The 17374-nt window shown below is 40.6% G+C and overlaps 1 protein-coding gene across 5 annotated transcripts in view; it reads right to left on the reverse strand.

The window, feature by feature from the left end:
- LOC126279017 (cohesin subunit SA-2-like) overlaps positions 1-17374 on the reverse strand; it is a 359735-nt gene that overhangs the window by 56670 nt on the left and 285691 nt on the right. The window lies entirely within an intron of this gene.

The following is a 17374-nucleotide window of genomic DNA, read 5'->3' on the forward strand; positions in this document are numbered from 1 at the left end:
GGAACTATCTTAACGGCTTTAAATGATGAGTACGATAGTAGAAGTACTTTTGAGAATGTGGTATATTTCTGTAAAACACTTATTGGTGTCAATGGTCCAGCAATTAAATAAAATACAAGTTGAATAACAGGGAAACAATACATTTCTACTTCACGTAATTAGTCATGAACAACAACATAGCTCATGAGATATTCACTTCTGAACTCATACTACAACTTCACTGCAGAAGCCAGGGAAATCAGACAAGAGCACAGGTCGGTACTTCGAAATATTTTTATCCTCTGCGAGCATGCGCAAACTGCTCCACTGTCCAAGTCTTTCTGCTGACTCTGCGACCATTGCGTCCAGCACTTCCTGTGTGCTGTGTGTACTCCAACTGCTGCACTCTGTCGACACAATCTTCCTCCCCCACTTCCATACAGTCTCACCGTTAACTAGCCCTCCCTCCATGTCTCCAAGCCAATGTACACTCACAAACATATTTAAACACATACGAAATACTGGATTTATATTTAAATAACTTTAAATTACATAAATATTCCTATGGCTGGACCATAAAAGTGCTCTAACACACATTATTAAATACACAAAGAAATTAAATAAACATACATCAAAGAAACAGCAACAAAAGGTAGGCCAGTAGCCTACTGCCTCTGTGCTCTCTAACACACAATAAATATTTAACCAATTTCTTCATGAATAGTATATATTGGATATAAAGAAAGACATAGATGAATAAATATATTTATAAGCATGCTGCTACCGTTTTCTCATGCAACTGTGGAGTACTTATGGCCTGCTGCGATTGATAGGAATCGGCCCCTTTGACCCCCAATAACTTAAGTACAATTCAAGTTACATGCCTGTAATTTATACCAATTTAGGTTTACACTAATAGCTTTCTAAAGACATGACAATTGATGAAATCGGATGAAGCGTTTGGATTTTGGAAATTCGTTGCTGGGTATACTTGTATAATTTACTGTCAGATACTAAACTTTAAACTAATAAAGATATTGAGAATCTGATTACACCACCAGAATCGTTGTGCAAATAAGGGTAATGTACATGTTTCTTTTTGGGGTATTATGATTCATCTGGCTACTATTAATTTCTAAACGAACTGTTAAATGTCTGCCACCTCTAGCACTCCCGGCGCGTCTCCTTCGTTTACACAGCACCACCGTGGAATTCCCAGGTGTGTGGTCCTGCCATTGAGAAGCATCATGCGGCTGCAAAGCTAACATTTGGCACCACATGACTGCTGCCGGGCTGCGAACCATCGAGAGGCCCCAGCTCGGCTACGCTAACTCTCAAGTTAGAATATTTTCAGGGCACCACGACTCGCCCGTTACCTCGCAACCTGGACCCGCCATCACTGTTGCCGTCACCATCATCGCCCCGGTACATGCCCTCAGACCTGGATGTGTGTCCTGACAGCAGTTTCCTGAAGGATGTTCCTGTTGCCTCACAAGCCAGATGGTGGGGTATTGCCAGGAGTATGCCGTCCTACAGTCACAGCTCCGGGCCCATCTCCATGTCCAGCGTCCTGGCTCCTCCCTGTTGTCATTCGCAACCTCACTACATGACAACTGTGTGGCATTTTGTGGAGGGGAGAAATATGCTGGCTTAAGCTGGCACCAGTACACCACGTGGCAAAGAGGTTGTGAAAAGATCGATAGAGGCCAAAGAGAGACTCGCAGGAAACTCGCTGCCAGCGCCCTCACGGCCATCAGTATTTAGATCACTGCCGCGGACCAGACGGCCAATCTGTCCCACCTAGTGAGTTCCAGCCAGTCATCAGTCATAGCCCAGTGGGTGTCACACGTAACAGTTAGCTCCGCCGCTAGCTCAGAGACAGGCAGCATATAGCGACCAGAATAGTGCTCATAGTGGACTTTGTGCTTCACCAACAGTGAGGCTAACGTGGGACATTACAGAGAGCTTGCACCACAAAGACTATCTTGAGATAAGTACTTTTCTATTCTTATGAATAAAGAACCCATTTAATATGTGCATGCAGTTTGTGTTATAGAGAGGGGATACTGGCCACCAAAAAACACATTCTGCTTGCTTCCTGGGTACAAGCCTAAAGAAATGAGATGGCATAAAAACTTGATCTTGCAAAACCAACATTATCTTTTAACTATTTCCAGTTCAATAAAAAAAAAAAAATACTGTCAAAATAAGGCAGGCACACTCCTGGTGATTTTTGTGAACAATTTAGAAAGGAAACTTCTCCGAACTAATAGTGGTCTGTGTAAGAAAATCTTGTTGTTAAGGATACATGTAGATGACATTTTCATATTCTTCAATTGTAGTACAGAAGAAATCGCAGATTTGGATGTTGCCTTAAATTCCTGTCAAGCTAATAAAAGTTTTACAGAAGCACTGGAACATAATAGTTTGCTCATTGTTGTTCACCTACATATAACAGGGGTGGGTTCAAGCCTTGTACATAACATCTTTTGGAGACTAAAGCCTCCAGCATAATTGTTCCACCAGCCCCCATCTGCAATCACAGAAAAAGAGCATTTTTTAATTCAAAATTTCACACGCTGACTAAGTTTCAATTGTATGAGGAAGATAAAAACAGAGAAACTGGCACAATTACTCAGATAGACACGGAAAATGGCTGCAGAGAAAGTGATATTGGAAAGATGGGTGAAAAAGTGCTTAGCAAAATAGAAAATAAAAATCCTTTTAAGGTGTCAAAAAAAAAAAAAAAAAAAAAAAAAAAAAAAAAAAAAAAAAAAAAAAAAAAGAGCATACAGGTAGGTTTCCGGGAAAATAGGAAGTTAGGGCAACTTTTGAGCCATAGTTTAGTTTAGAGACCTCCCTAAACAAACTTTGTAATGTAGGAGTGTATAATATTAAATGTGGATCATGCAGCTGTTGTTATATTGGGCAGGCGGGTAGTGTGATAAGGAGCATGGGACATGTGTTAAATAAGAATGGAACAGAATTTTTTATGGATTGTATGAGCATCAGAGAGGTGAGAATTAAGTTGGTATCTTATAAGACAGTCAGCTAAATTAATAATATGAAAATAGTGATACCAGTCTCAATTTGTATCGTATGACACAGTTCCAGATTTGTAGTTTGCAATACGTATTTATAGCTGAATTAGGTGATACATATGGGCCACTGCACCAACACATAACTTTTAACTTGAAAGTATTCTTTCCAATTGTTTTTTTTAAATATTTAAACGTAACAAAATAATATTGTAATGGAATCTACTGCAGGGTAGAAGTGGCTGAGCAGTTCCCTGCTGGAGGTTAGTGATGGAGCGGGTGAATAAGGCAGTCAGTCAGTTGATAGAACATGTAATTGATGAATATAAAAGATGTGGTTCAGCACATCTGAAACAGGCAATATCTTCATACCCCAGTGCACTGGTATGAGCATGTCAGTGCACACGTTTCCTGTGGATGATAGCGGCGGCTTGGCTACCACAGCATGTTGGTGGATGGAGGCCGACGACTACGGGCTGGCGGTGTGTCAGCAAAGTGAGGTCCCCGTGCCCGGACACTCAGGCCGTGGTCTCTGGTTTGTGGTCCAGAGGAGGCAGTGTCACATGTGTGGTGATTACTGACACAAGCTGTGTGTCATTGGACAGACCAGCTGGGAAAACTTGTTGATGCACTGGTTCCGGTGGTTGAGATATTGTTTCCATTTGTTCCAGTTGTGGAAGGCTCCCCCTGTATCAATAGCCTGGTGTGGAGTAATCAGTATGTCAGTCAATCTTGCAGCAGGAGTCTGGCGTGACATCCCTAACGCGAAAGTGCCAGATGCAGAGACTGTGTTTTCTGGACCTGTTCAGCTGGCACAGCATTCAATTGTGGACTGTGACCTAGTTTCAGTTGTTTGGATGCAATCGCCAGCTGTTTGTGTTTCAGCCATTACATTTCCCCTCTTCTCAGATTAATTCAGTCCTCCAGGTTCCTATTTCGTTGGTCTAACTGTAACAGACACACTTTCACATCTATCAGTGTGTCTTTATTGCTTGAATAAGACTTTGGTGTGTCATCCTTTTATTTTATTATCACTCTTATGATGCTTCAGCACCGAGGTTCACTGTTCCTTTTTACCTTTTTTCCTTTCACAACTTTTAAATGTTCATGATGGTTGAGTCACTTCTTCCCTGGTACCACCATGGCTATTGTGGACCCGCATGTGGAAGGAAAGAAAGGGGTGGTTGGTTGGTTGATTTGGGGGGGAAGGAGACCAAACTGCGAGGTCATCGGTCTCATCGGATTAAGGAAGGATTAGGGAAGGATGAGGAAGGAAGTCGGCCGTGCCCTTTCAAAGGAACCATCCCGACATTTGCCTGAAGCGATTTAGGGAAATCACGGAAAACCTAAATCAGGATGGCCGGGAAAGGCGTGGGATTTGGCTATCTCTCTGTCTGAGAGGGCAATACACAATGGTTATTAAAGTCAAAATTATGCAAATGGCTGATGTCCCTATGGTTATCAGTTGTGCCTTTTGTTCCAATGTTTTCTTATGTGGTTGAGTAGATGTTCCATCATAACATGGCCATTTTGTGCTGCTATATCATCTGGGCCTGTGTAGCCACAAAATTTGGGTCTAATGTGGCATTTATGAAAGACAGGTTTCTCTGGGGCAGGACTTGGGAAGGGAGGCCTGGTAGGTAAATTAATGAGTAGCTGGTGTTTAAGAGTTGGTGTTCTTGTAATAATGGCATGTAATTGAAAAGTGGGACCTCAAACTTTGCACTGCATACCATTCATTAGCAGTCCCTGACCTTGTAGCTCTATGCACTGGGCACTGCCAAAATGTCCTTGGTCATAGCAGCTGGCAATGACTACTTTCAGTTTTGGTTGAGTGCAGCCAATGTGACCCTATTTTCTGGAAAAATTCGGTTTCACTTGTAATGACCTCCCTGGGGCACTTAGTTGCAAGCTTCTTGGAGCGAAACAGTCTATTCGCATTACTCAGGTAGGGCATGTATTCGCTTTGCGGAAAAAGATGCAGCTTTTCTCGCTCAGCACAGCAGCAGTTTCCTGGTGGACAGTAGTATTTCAACAAACCCCTCATTATATTAAATTACTGAGGTGACCTAAAAAACACCCACCATAAAGAATATTCAACCATTAAAGTTTCTAATTCATACTCTAAAACCTCTAAGTTATTAAAGTTAACATGGAACCTTTTGATGGTCTCACCTCCTCTGAACCAAAATTATCTATAATGATGGGTACAACGCAGCTACCATCTAACTCTTTCACATATGACACAGTACTAATTACTAACCAGTGGGTCATCCTGTGCTCATTCAGAACAGCCTCCCTGTACCTTTCAGAACTGAATCCTGCAAGTTGAGTCTAAGACACCATGTATGTAATTTAACCGGTTTACCAGACATCTCAGCTATTTCAGCCATAAGATCAGGACAGAACAACAGCCCCATCCCGCTCTAATGTGCACTGTACGCTGCTGCAGATGGATTTTATTAAGGAAGTCCAGATCCAGAATGACGTCATAGCTAATGCCCACAGACAGCAGAACTTCCACACATATTCAGAAGTCTCTCTTTCCACTTGGAAAATCAACACTGATTTTGTACCAGGTTGTCCTATTGTTTAACTTACTGGGAGTGCTGCACAGTGGTCACACCGTTTAATGCAGGGGCATGAGTGTTACACTGATTCCACAATCTATGTGCTTGTGGACTTTTTAAACACGGCACTCCACTTTTTGCACTTCTTGCATTGCGGTTTCACAGAATTGTTCAACATGGCCTGGAGCACCACACCCTCTCCACATTAACTATCATGCTTCTTCCTTGGTCTAGTTACAGAATCAATTTCAGTCAAAGCTACCACAACTGCCACTGCTTCATCCAGGCTTCTCAAAAATTCCATTCATACTTTCCGTGACATTTCAGATGGTAGGCTCCACAAAAACTGACTGTAAACCTCTCACCTATATAAAGAGTATTACCTTGCTAGCTAGCTCTTCTGACAATGATGTCAGTACATCTGTTTACGTGTCAGTGCTTGTAGTTATGTGATGAAACAATTACATTAAATTTACGAACCTGAATTCTGGTACTTACCTGGTTCGTGTGCCAATCTGCTTCTGCTTTCTCCAGCTGTTTTCAAAGTTGGGCGGTATGTCATTTAATCATTAAACTTGACACACGATATTTTCCATTTAGTTATTTCCAAATGCCATTTCATTTCCTTATTACTGCTGTATATAAATCATAACTTATAAAAACACAGCTTGTTGTGCAACGGTACCAAGCATCAAAGCATAACAAGATACTATCTTCCACCACTGATGTCTCTCTCTCTCTCTCTCTCTCTCTCTCTCTCTCTCTCTCTGACCGCCTGATAAAGCACTCTCTCTTGTTCACACACAAAAGCAATTGCTTTCTGGTATGCAGGTGACACCACATTTGCTATTCAGTTCAACAATTTTGCTTTCATAACTTTGATTATTGGAATTATACATGGTTAATTGTATTTCGTTTATTATTATAACGCAGATAACTGAAAAAAAGAAGAATTGGCATTTTTATGTCTTTATTATGCTGGTCATTAATTAATTTTTGAATTGATGTATAATATATGTCATTTACAAATGTTAACACACTTGTGCAAAATGTCTTTGGTTTGTGTGCACTAATAAACATTTCAATAAAGTTATAAAGCATTCTACTGCTTGTGTCTGTGTTTGCGCGGATGGATATGTGTGTGTGTGCGAGTGTACACCTGTCCTTTTCTCCCCCTAAGGGAAGTCTTTCCGCTCCCGGGATTGGAATGACTCCTTACCCTCTCCCTTAAAACCCACATCCTTTTGTCTTTCCCTCTCCTTCCCTCTTTCCTGAAGAAGCAACCATCGGTTGCGAAAGCTAGTAATTCTGTATGTGTGTTTTGTTCATTGTGCCTGTCTGCCGGTGCTTTCCCGCTTGGTAAGTCTTGGAATCTTTGTTTTTAATATATTAAACTATATGGTGGCGTAGATTAGGATTCCAGGTATCACATCCTGAAGCCATTCACTCCGGTGGGCCCTCGTTCACGAGTAAACGCCAAGAAAAATTTTTAGCCTCCTCATCTAGAACGTTAATTTAACATCACTCATTTGACTAGCATCGTAATGTAATGGTCAGCTTACAAGAACGGTGAAATGAAGGTGGCACATTCGAATTCTCTCACATTCCTTTCAACTTTCTATTTTTAATTTTTATCGAAATGACTTCCATCATTTTTTTCTTCAGTTATTTGTTTTAAATGTAATGTTTTTAAATTTTATAATCCTCTGCCATTTCATTTTAACCATCATATTAATTTTTTGTTTGTTCTCATACTATCTTCCTGTCATTCTTTTTTCTTTGGGAATCTTTGTACATCTGGTTTTAGTTCTTTTTTATTCACATATTGTAATGTTTAATCATTTAAAAATGTGAGTCAACTGACTAAAAAAAACTGTTATCAACAGTCATACTGGTTGTGCAAGAGACACAAAAATTTAATTTTCGTTGTGAGATGTACAGTTTTTTCGGTGGTAATCATCATATGAACATTGAAAACACAAAGTGTTCTTGCATGATGGGCAGACTATTAGAGCTACCTTTCTACATTCACACAGTTTCTTCATCAAATGCCTCCATTATTTTGTCACGACATTAGCTTTTTGCTGGGATGGCTACGGTATATAAAGGAACTGCCAAGTCTGTTAGAAACTCAGTTCCGGTGAGGTTGTGCATCAGTGCTCTCACCTGAACATGGCAGACAATTGGTGAATTGAAATATTGTGCCAAAATGACTGTATCATCTGGCTGCATACCTGAGAAGAAATCATCAATAATTAATAACAAGATAGAGAGAGAGTAGGACAGCTAGATACAGTTGGGGGATTAGGAGGAGGAAAGTGGGAGTGCAGGGGGAGGGCGGGGGGGGGGGGGGGGGGGGGCAATGAAAAAGGAGACAAATAACAATGCTGTGGGTGCACTGGTGGACTAGAGGGCTGTGTAGAGCTGAAGTGGGAATGTAGAAGTGGATAGGTGGGTGTACAACAATGACTAATGAAGGTTTGGGCCACGAGGATTACTGTACTATATAATATACTTCAGGGAGAGTTCTAACCAGTGCAACTCAGGCAAGCTGTCACTGGTAGGAAGGATCCAGAGGGCACAGGCTGTGGAGCAGTCATTAAAATGAACGTTGTGTTGAGCAGTGTGTTCAACAACTGGGTGGGCCTGCTATTTCTTGGCCACAGTTTGTCAGTGACCATTCATGTGGACAGACAGCTTGTTGGTTGTCATGCCCAAGTAGAAATCAGCACAGTGGTTGCAGCTTAGCTTGAAGATCACGACTGATTTCACCAGCAGCCCTGCCACAAACAGAATAGGTAATGCTTGCGACTGGACTGGAGTAATCGATGTGGGAGGGTGTATGGGACTGGTCTTGCACCTATGTCTATTAGAGTGATATCCCTTCTCTCCTTTTCAAATGCCACTTGCCCCCTTCGGATCTCCGCCTAACTGTACCTAGCTGCTCTACCTTCTATCCACCTCATCCCTGTACACTCCCAAAAGCAGCACTTCATTGTCCCACACCCCTACTCTGCTGTCCCTCCTGTAATCTTACCCTCATACACATCACCATTAATTTTCTCAGGATCTCCAAAAATTTCGAAAGCTTCGAAATAAGATATAAATATCAAAAACTTTAAGTAAATTCATTTTCTCTTGTTGTTGACTGCAGTTCTCGTGTCTAGGTGTACATTTTTGATGCTGAAATTTTGAATTTGTGGGTTCCAGTTGATCTGTATAATTGATGAAGTACTTTCTGTTGCTATGACGTTTTTTGTTTTACCCCATTCCTCTATATCACACTGACTTTACAACTTCCACTTCAGAATACAAATACACACTGTTATTGTCAAAAATATATCCAATTTCATCAGAGGCATGCCTGCCCCTACTAACTCAATCTGCAGTACTAACACATTCCAAATCATTATTTTTGTAAATGAATCCAGAAATATATGTAATAATTAGTGTCGCATTCTATAAATAATAACAACAATAACAGGAATTTTAAATATGCCAGATATTTCATAATTTCAAATACTTCTAAAATAAGAGTAATTTTAGCTGTACATACAGAGTACTAACAAATTAATTTCTTTTTACATATTTTAACCTGAAATATAATACCAGGTGTACAGAATCACATGAAATTCTTTTAGTGAATCAGCTAAGATAATTTTAACCTATACAAGATTCAAAATATTTTTTGGTATCGGCTATTTCTACAAGGAAAGGTAATGTGTCAGAGGTGGGTGTCCCATTACGTTCCCCCTACACACCCCAGACTCCTCCTCACTCCCTCTACCCAATCACCTCACCCGTCATGCCCTGCTGCTCGTAGTCTGCCCTTGGAAGCCAGACTGTCATCATATGTTTGATAGTTGTTTGTTTGTGTGTGTGTGTGTGTGTGTGTGTGTGTGTGTGTGTGTGTGTGTGTGTGTGTGTGAGTGTGTGTGATTCGGATGAAGGTCTTTTTGGCTGAAAGCTTACGTGTTTGACAGTCTTTTTGTTGTGCATATCTGCAACACAACATCTCTGCTATATGGGGAGTGGCCATCTATCATTTTCGTATAATATACTAATTAAGGGATGGTCCTGTATTTTTTGTACATTGTACAGTCCTTGATTCACAACACCAATAAAGAAATAAATAAGATTACTCCTAGCAATCCTTATGAGCACATGAGCTACTGTGTGACAATGTGTAGCTGTGAGTTTATACAAAGGTTCATACATATTTAAATATAGCACTGGAACGCAGTAAATAAAATTCACAATCCACATTAAGCTTCCCTGAAGCAGTATATCCTCGCACCGATTATACCTCAACATTTATTCAAAGCAACAGCATGACTCTGCACTCACACTGTGCACCAGCTAATCATTGCTCAGTCTCCAGGTTCCATTACATGGATTATACTCTATTACCATGGCATTAAAAGATAGCACCACACAGAATTAAAGTCCAGCTAATGAAACAAAGTGATGCAGTCCTGCTGCCTGCGACCACATCCGAGCAACTGATCCCAGTCCACTCGATGTAAGCCCTTTTGTACTCTCACTCCCAGCTTGTAGAAATAAACTTTCTAATAATGCCCAGCATTCGAATTATGTTAGATGTACAGTTAGCACTTATGTATCAATTTGCATACACTGAAACATTGTATTGACTGAAACCATTTATAAACAGAGCAGAACTAATGCATTTCAATAAAATACAAATTAATGTCAGTTTTAGTAACACCAACTTGGATTGCACAATAAAAAACCAACCTTTCACTTATCGAACAATGAGAACTCCAGGTAGGAATATCAACAGTGCAGAAAGACAGATTGCTACTTACCATAAAGATGACAGTAAGTTGCAGAAGACACTTATACATAAGGTTTTGACCACAGCCTTCATTGGAAAAAGTGAAACACACACCATTCACTCACCCAAGCAAGCACACTTCACACATACATGATCACCAACTATGGCAACTCAGGTCAGAATGCAGTAATCATGTGGGATGGAAGCAGCAATCTGGATGCCACGGGGAAGGCAACCTGGATGGCATGGAGAAGGGGAACGGATAGCAGCGTAAAGGTGGGGGGGGGGGGGGGGGGGGGGGGGGGAGTGCTGTCTGGTGGAGTGTGCAGGGACTAGAATGCCAACAGGCACAGCATCAGGAGATTGTAGGGTACGAAGGTGGGAAAAATGGAGCGAAAAAGAAGGGTACCAAGAAAGACAGGTGGGTGTGTTGGTGGAGGGTGGCAAAGAAAGAGAATTGGACACAAGAATGGGGAGGATTTAGTAGGACAGAGGGGTGGAAAGTGTTGGGTGAAGGCTGTGGGGATAGCATGTTACTGTAGCTGCATTCTGGTCCAAGCTGCCAGAGTTGATGGTCATGTATGCATGAGGTGTGCTTGCTAGTGTGAACGAATGGTATGTGTTTCTCTTTTTTTGACAGAGGCTGTGGCCAAAAGCTTATGTGAAGTGTGTTTTAACTGTGTCTGTCTGCAACTTATGTGGCATGTTTATGGGAAGTAGCAATCTGTCTTTTTCTACCTTTCAATTATGCTGTTGATGAAAGTGGAGTATGTTGTAGCATCATCTTTAAACAAGCATGCTAGTGGTACCATTCATCAGATTATCCCTTGTATCATTTAATATCAATTGATGACTGATTATGTGCATATTTACTGAAATGACAAGTTTACCTTATTAAACTACACTAACTTACAATGTAATGATCCCATGAGGTACAGATAGGTGCAGGGAAAGTCATACCAACTACCTTATTAAAGCGTAATTGTCAATGTTGTGTCACCAGTATGTTTATGTTGTTTTTTTCTTTCTTTTTATCATGTTATTATGGCATGCATGCCCACACTGTATGACTAACTGATTTGAGACTTCAGTATGTAATAGTCTGATTCTTTTGAGTTATTTTACACCAACATCTCCACATGCAGAATTCACACCTGCTCCTGTAACTTAACACAGAGACCTTCTACCATTTCATCTTGGGTTGTTTCAACATTGTTTGCCTAGAAAGGAATTATCACATTATACTGTATCACTGGACTGCATCACTGGACGGTATCATTTTGTTTTGGCTCCTCTCTCTGTGAGTTGTGCACTCTCATCAACACTCCATCATTACAATCCGTGAACGGAGCAACAATTGCGTTACTTTGTGATTGATGGATTACAGTGGTGGGACCACTGTTGCTGGCGTCTAGCCAGCCACACTTCCACAACATGCGGCATGTACCTACAAAACAGGCAACACAGCAAGCACATGGAACTTGAGAAAGAACTACGATTGGCTGGTGGCTGGCCCCTCCCATTTGACTTGCTGAAACATTAGTCACAAAGTAATTTTAATCAGCGTATAGTAAGTGTATCCTGTTGGCCTATCAGTTAATGGCACAACTGCAGTGAATATGTGACAACTTCAAAATATTTTCTTGGTATCCATTGTGGGAAGGACATGCATACAGACTTCTCTTAAGTTTTTAATTTATTGCATTAGTAATGTCAACATTTCCATACAACTTCATCAAAATTTATTTTGATTTTCAATCTGTATATAACTGACTTCAAGACTGTGTAGCTCCATCACAAGGAACCTGATGCGCCAAAAAAATCAAATGCCATCAGTACTATGAGCATTTAGAACATGAGGATGCCATAAGGCAGGCAGGGAAAGTGCCACATAACAATATCTGTCATCAGCAGTGTGGAACGTGTGGCACAACTACTTTGGTTGATTTTCTTAGGGAACCCCCCTGTTCTGGATGTTAAATTTTTTGTAGCATGTTTGTTCCTAATGATGTCTTCAAAACAACTGTATAGGGTTCAAACATCAAAATTAAGTGACACAACTGCATGGAAATACTGACATTATTACTTCAATAATTTTTAAGTATGTTTAATTTAGTCTGTTCCACACTGAGTTGAATTTAAAATTTATTCATGGTGTAGTCACCTTCAGATTCTGAACATTTTTGTCGGTTACAATGCTAGAATTTGGTTTTTTGGAGAGCCCGTGTTAAAACTCCAAACTCTGAAAACTAAAAATACTGTTCTGGAGTGATCTGGCAAATTACAACATTGCAAGTGAAACTCAAGGCTTTTAGGAATATAAATATGTTATTCCAAGTTCATTCTTCCCTGTGAGCATAGATAATATATCAATATATCACACAACTTTCCTTTTTTTCTGAACCCAAAAATTACTAAAATGAGATTTCTTTTGTTCTTAGGCCATTAATTGTGAACTTTATTCTATTTGGACAATTGACAACTGAGGTAAATGGCTAGAATTTCAAGTCAGAGTGTTCTAACTAAACACTGTGTGTTTCGTTTAAGTGCACTCTAATTACTGCCACAAATGAGCATTAGTGACACCATAAATGAGCATCAGTGACTTCCAGAATAAGCTCTTTATTTGGTAACACACACTAAAAAGCCATGAGAACAGGGAGCGTTAGAAGGAATGGTGTAGTTTTTCCAGTTCTTAAGCCCCCCCCCCCCCCCCCCCCCCCCCCACCGCCCACCCCATTGATCCATGGGCCTTGCTATTGGTGGAGAGGCATCCATGCCTCAGCAATATAGATACCTGTACCGCAGGTGCAACCACAATGAAGGGATATCTGTTGAGAGGCCAGACAAACGTGTGGTTCCTGAAGAGGGGCAGCAGCCTTTTCAGTAGTTGCAGGGGCAACAGTCTGTATGGTTGACTGATCTGGCCTTGTAACAATAACCAAAACGGTTTTGTTGTGCTGGTACTGTGAACTGCTGAGAGCAAGGGGAAACTACAGCGGTAATTTTTCCTGAGGGCATGCAGCTTTACTGTATAATTAAATGATGATGGAGTCCTCTTGGGTAAAATATTCCAGAGGAAAAATAGTCCCCCATTCGGATCTCCGGGCGGGGACTACTCAGGATGGCGTAATTATCGGGAGAAAAAAAATTGGCGTACAAACAGAAAATCAAATATCGGTGAAGCAGGAGTAGGTTTAATAATGAATAAAAAAATAGGAACATGGTAAGCTACTAAGAACAGCATACCGAATGCATTATTGTAGCCATGATAGACAAGAAGACCATTCCCACCACAGTAATACAAGTTTATATGCCTACTAGCTCTGCAGATGACAAAGAGATTGAAGAAATGTACAATGAGGTAAAAGAAATTATTCAGATACTGAATGGAGACAAAATTTAAGTCTTGGGGGACTGGAATTCGATAGCAGGAAAAGGAAGAGAAGAAAAAGTAGTGGGAGAATATGGAATGGGCTTAAGGAATGAAAGAGGATGCCGCCTGACAGAATTTTGCTTCTCGAGCTGTAGATTAAAACTGAAGAAACTGCAAAACGGTGGGAATTTAAGGAGATGGAACCTGGATAAACTGAAAGCACCAGAGGTTGTAGAGTGTTACAGAGAGAGCATTAGGAAACAACTGACAAATATGGGGGAACAAAATACAGTAGAAGAAGAATGGGTAGCTCTCAGAGACGAAATAGTGAATTCAGTAGAGGATCAAGTAAGTAAAAAGATGAGGGCTACCGATAGTAGAAACCCTTGGGTAACAGAAGAGATATGGAAATTTAATTGATGAAAGGAGAAAATATAAAAATGCAGTAAATGAAAAAAGGCAAAAATGAGTGCAAAAGTCTAAAAAATGAGATTGACAGGAAGTGCAAAATAGGTAAAGTGGGGATGGCTAGAGGACAAATAGAAGGATGTAGAGGTATATACCACTAGAGATAAGGCAGATACTGCCTAAAGGAAAATTAAAGAGACCTTTGCAGAAAAGAGAACAACCTGTAGAATGTCAAGAACTCAGATGGAAAACCAGTTCTAAGCAAGGAAGGGAAAGCAGAAAGGTGGAAGGAATATATAGTGCTCATACAAGGGTAGTGCACATGAGGCGAATATTACGGAAATGGAAGACGGCATAGATGAAGATGAAATGGGAGATATGATATTGCGTGACAAAGCACTGAAAGACCTAAGTCGAAACAAGGCCCCAGGACTAGACAACATTCCATTAGAGCTACTGATATATTGGGAGAGCCAGCCATGACAAAACTCTTCCATCTGGTGAGCAAGATATGACAGGCTAAATCTCTTCACATTTCAAGAAGAATATAATAATTCCAATCCCAAAGAAAGCAGGTGTTGACAGATGTTAAAATTACCGAACTATCAGTTTAATAAGTCACAGCTGCAAAATACTAACGCAAATTCTTTACAGACGAAAGAAAAAACTGATAGAAGCCGACCTCGGGGAAGCTCAGTTTGGATTCCGTAGAACTTTTGGAACACGTGACGCAATACTGACCTTACGACTTATCTTAGAAGAAAGATTAAGGACAGGCAAACCTACGTTTCTAGCATTTGTAGAATTAGAGCAAGCTTTTGACAATGTTGACTGGAACAATCTCTTTCAAATTCTGAAGGTGGCAGGGGTGAAATACAGGGAGCGAAAGGCTATTTACAATTTGTACAGAAACCAGAAGGCAGTTATATGAGTTGAGGGGCATAAATGAGAAGCAGTGGTTGGGAAAGGAGTAAGACAGGATTTAACCTACCCCCGATGTTATTCAATCTGTATATTGAGGAAGCGGTAAAGGAAACAAATGAAAAATTTGGAGTAGGAATTAAAATCCATGGAGAAGAAACAAAAACTTTGAGGTTTACCAATGACATTGTAATTCTGTCAGAGACAGCAAAGGTCATGGAAGAGCAGTTGAACAGAATGGACGGTGTCTTGAAAGGAGGTTATAAGATGATCAACAACAAAAGCAAAACAAGGATAATGGAATGTAGTTGAATTAAATCAGTTGATGCTGTGGGAATTAGATTAGGAAATGAGATACTTAAAGTAGTAGATGAGTTTTGCTACTTGGGGAGAAAAATAAGTCATGATGGTTGAAGTAGAGAGGATGCAAATGTAGACTGTAAATGGCAAGGATAGCGTTTTTAAAGAAGAGTATTTTCTTAACATTGAGTGTACATTTAAGTGTCAGGAAGTCTTTTCTGGAAGTATTTGTGTGGAGTGTAGCCCTGTATGGAAGTGAAACATGGATGTTAAACAGGTTAGACAAGAAGAGAATAGAAGCTTTCGAAACGTGGTGCTACAGAACGATGCTAGAGATTAGATGGATAGATCACATAACTAATGAGGAGCTATTGAACAGAATTGGGGAGAAGAGGAGTTTCTGCCACAACTTGACTAGAAGAAGGAATCAGTTGATAGGACATGTTCTTGGGCATCAAGGGATCACCAATTTAGCACCGGAGGGAGGCGTGGAGGGTAAAAATTGTAGAGGGAGACAAAGAGATGAATATACTACGCAGGTTCAGAAGGATGTAGGTTGCAGAAGGTACTGGGAGATGAAGAAGCTTGCACAGGATAGAGTAGCATGAAGAGCTGCATCAAACCACTGTCTGGACTGAAGACCACCACCACAACAACAACAACAACAACAACAACAAAGTTCGAACAGTTGTGCTCTTTGACCCACCACTTCTTAACCAGCCATCTGCCTCTCTCCTTTCACAACCAGAAGAGAGAAAAAGACGCAGATTTATGGCTCAAAGTTCTCAAGATGCTTTGACCCACAATAAGTACACTTACCTGTCAATATAAATGTTTAATTCTCCACAAAGTTTGGAAATATTTCTGTGCAAGTATTTACAGCATCACTGCTTTCACTCCACTGAAGAACATTTAAATTTATGAAGTACATTACGTTAGATAAATACTGATGTATAAAGTGCACTATTGTAACCTTAGATAAGCATGCTTAGAAATGACTTTCAGCTATATACTTATAACCTGACTTGTGTAATATCTTATGCATAAGGTGCTTTGTAGACAACAGGACCACTGAATATAATACAAAACAATACAATCTGTCTTATTGGTAGTGGTTAAAAACAGTCTTGGTTGCAATTTTAGTTTTTTTATATTTTCCAACGAAGCATTTCGCCTTATTTGGGCATCTACAGGTTATCTTTTCTAGATGGACGTGAGAGGCACCAAGATCTGCATAACGCATTCCCGTTCACAGGAGTGAGTAACAGAGTAAGATGGGGGTTCAGGTAGTAAGCATAATGCACCAAAGCGTCGTGTGCCAACTGGTAAATTAATCATCAAAATTCTGAGGTAGTTGAAAGGCGCCACCTACAATGCTCCAAACGTTTTGAAATGGGGATAGATCCGGCAACCTCGCTCACAAATGTAGGGTTTGGCAAGCATGAAGACAAGCAGCAGAAATTCTCATTGTGTACAGGTGGATATTATCTTGCTGAAATGTGAGCCACGGATGACATGCCACAAAGGACTACAAAACAGGGTGGAGAGTATCGCCAATATACCACTGTGCTGTAAGGGTGCTGTGGATCATAATCAAAGGGGTCCTGATATATGGCACCAAAGACCATCACTCACAGCAGGGCTTATGGTGAGCAACGTCAGTTTAGTATCTCACAGCTGTCTGGGGAATCTTCAAACATGCATATGGCCTGGGTTCTCATTGACTGGAATAGAACTGTCTTCAGTGATGAGTCTCACTTCAAACTGAGCCCTAATGACCACAGAAGACATGCCTGGAGATGTCCCAGACAGTGGTGGTACACCAACCTGACCGTCACCCACCATACGGCCTGACAAACAGGAGTGATGGTGTTGGGTGCCACTTCTTTTCACAGCAGGACCACTTCGGTTGTCATTTGTAACACCCTTGCAGCACAGTGATATTCTACATACCATTCTGTTGTCATTAAAATTCATCTTGGGTTTA

This window comes from Schistocerca gregaria, chromosome 6, assembly GCF_023897955.1.
Source record: "Schistocerca gregaria isolate iqSchGreg1 chromosome 6, iqSchGreg1.2, whole genome shotgun sequence".
Lineage (NCBI taxonomy): Eukaryota > Metazoa > Arthropoda > Insecta > Orthoptera > Acrididae > Schistocerca > Schistocerca gregaria.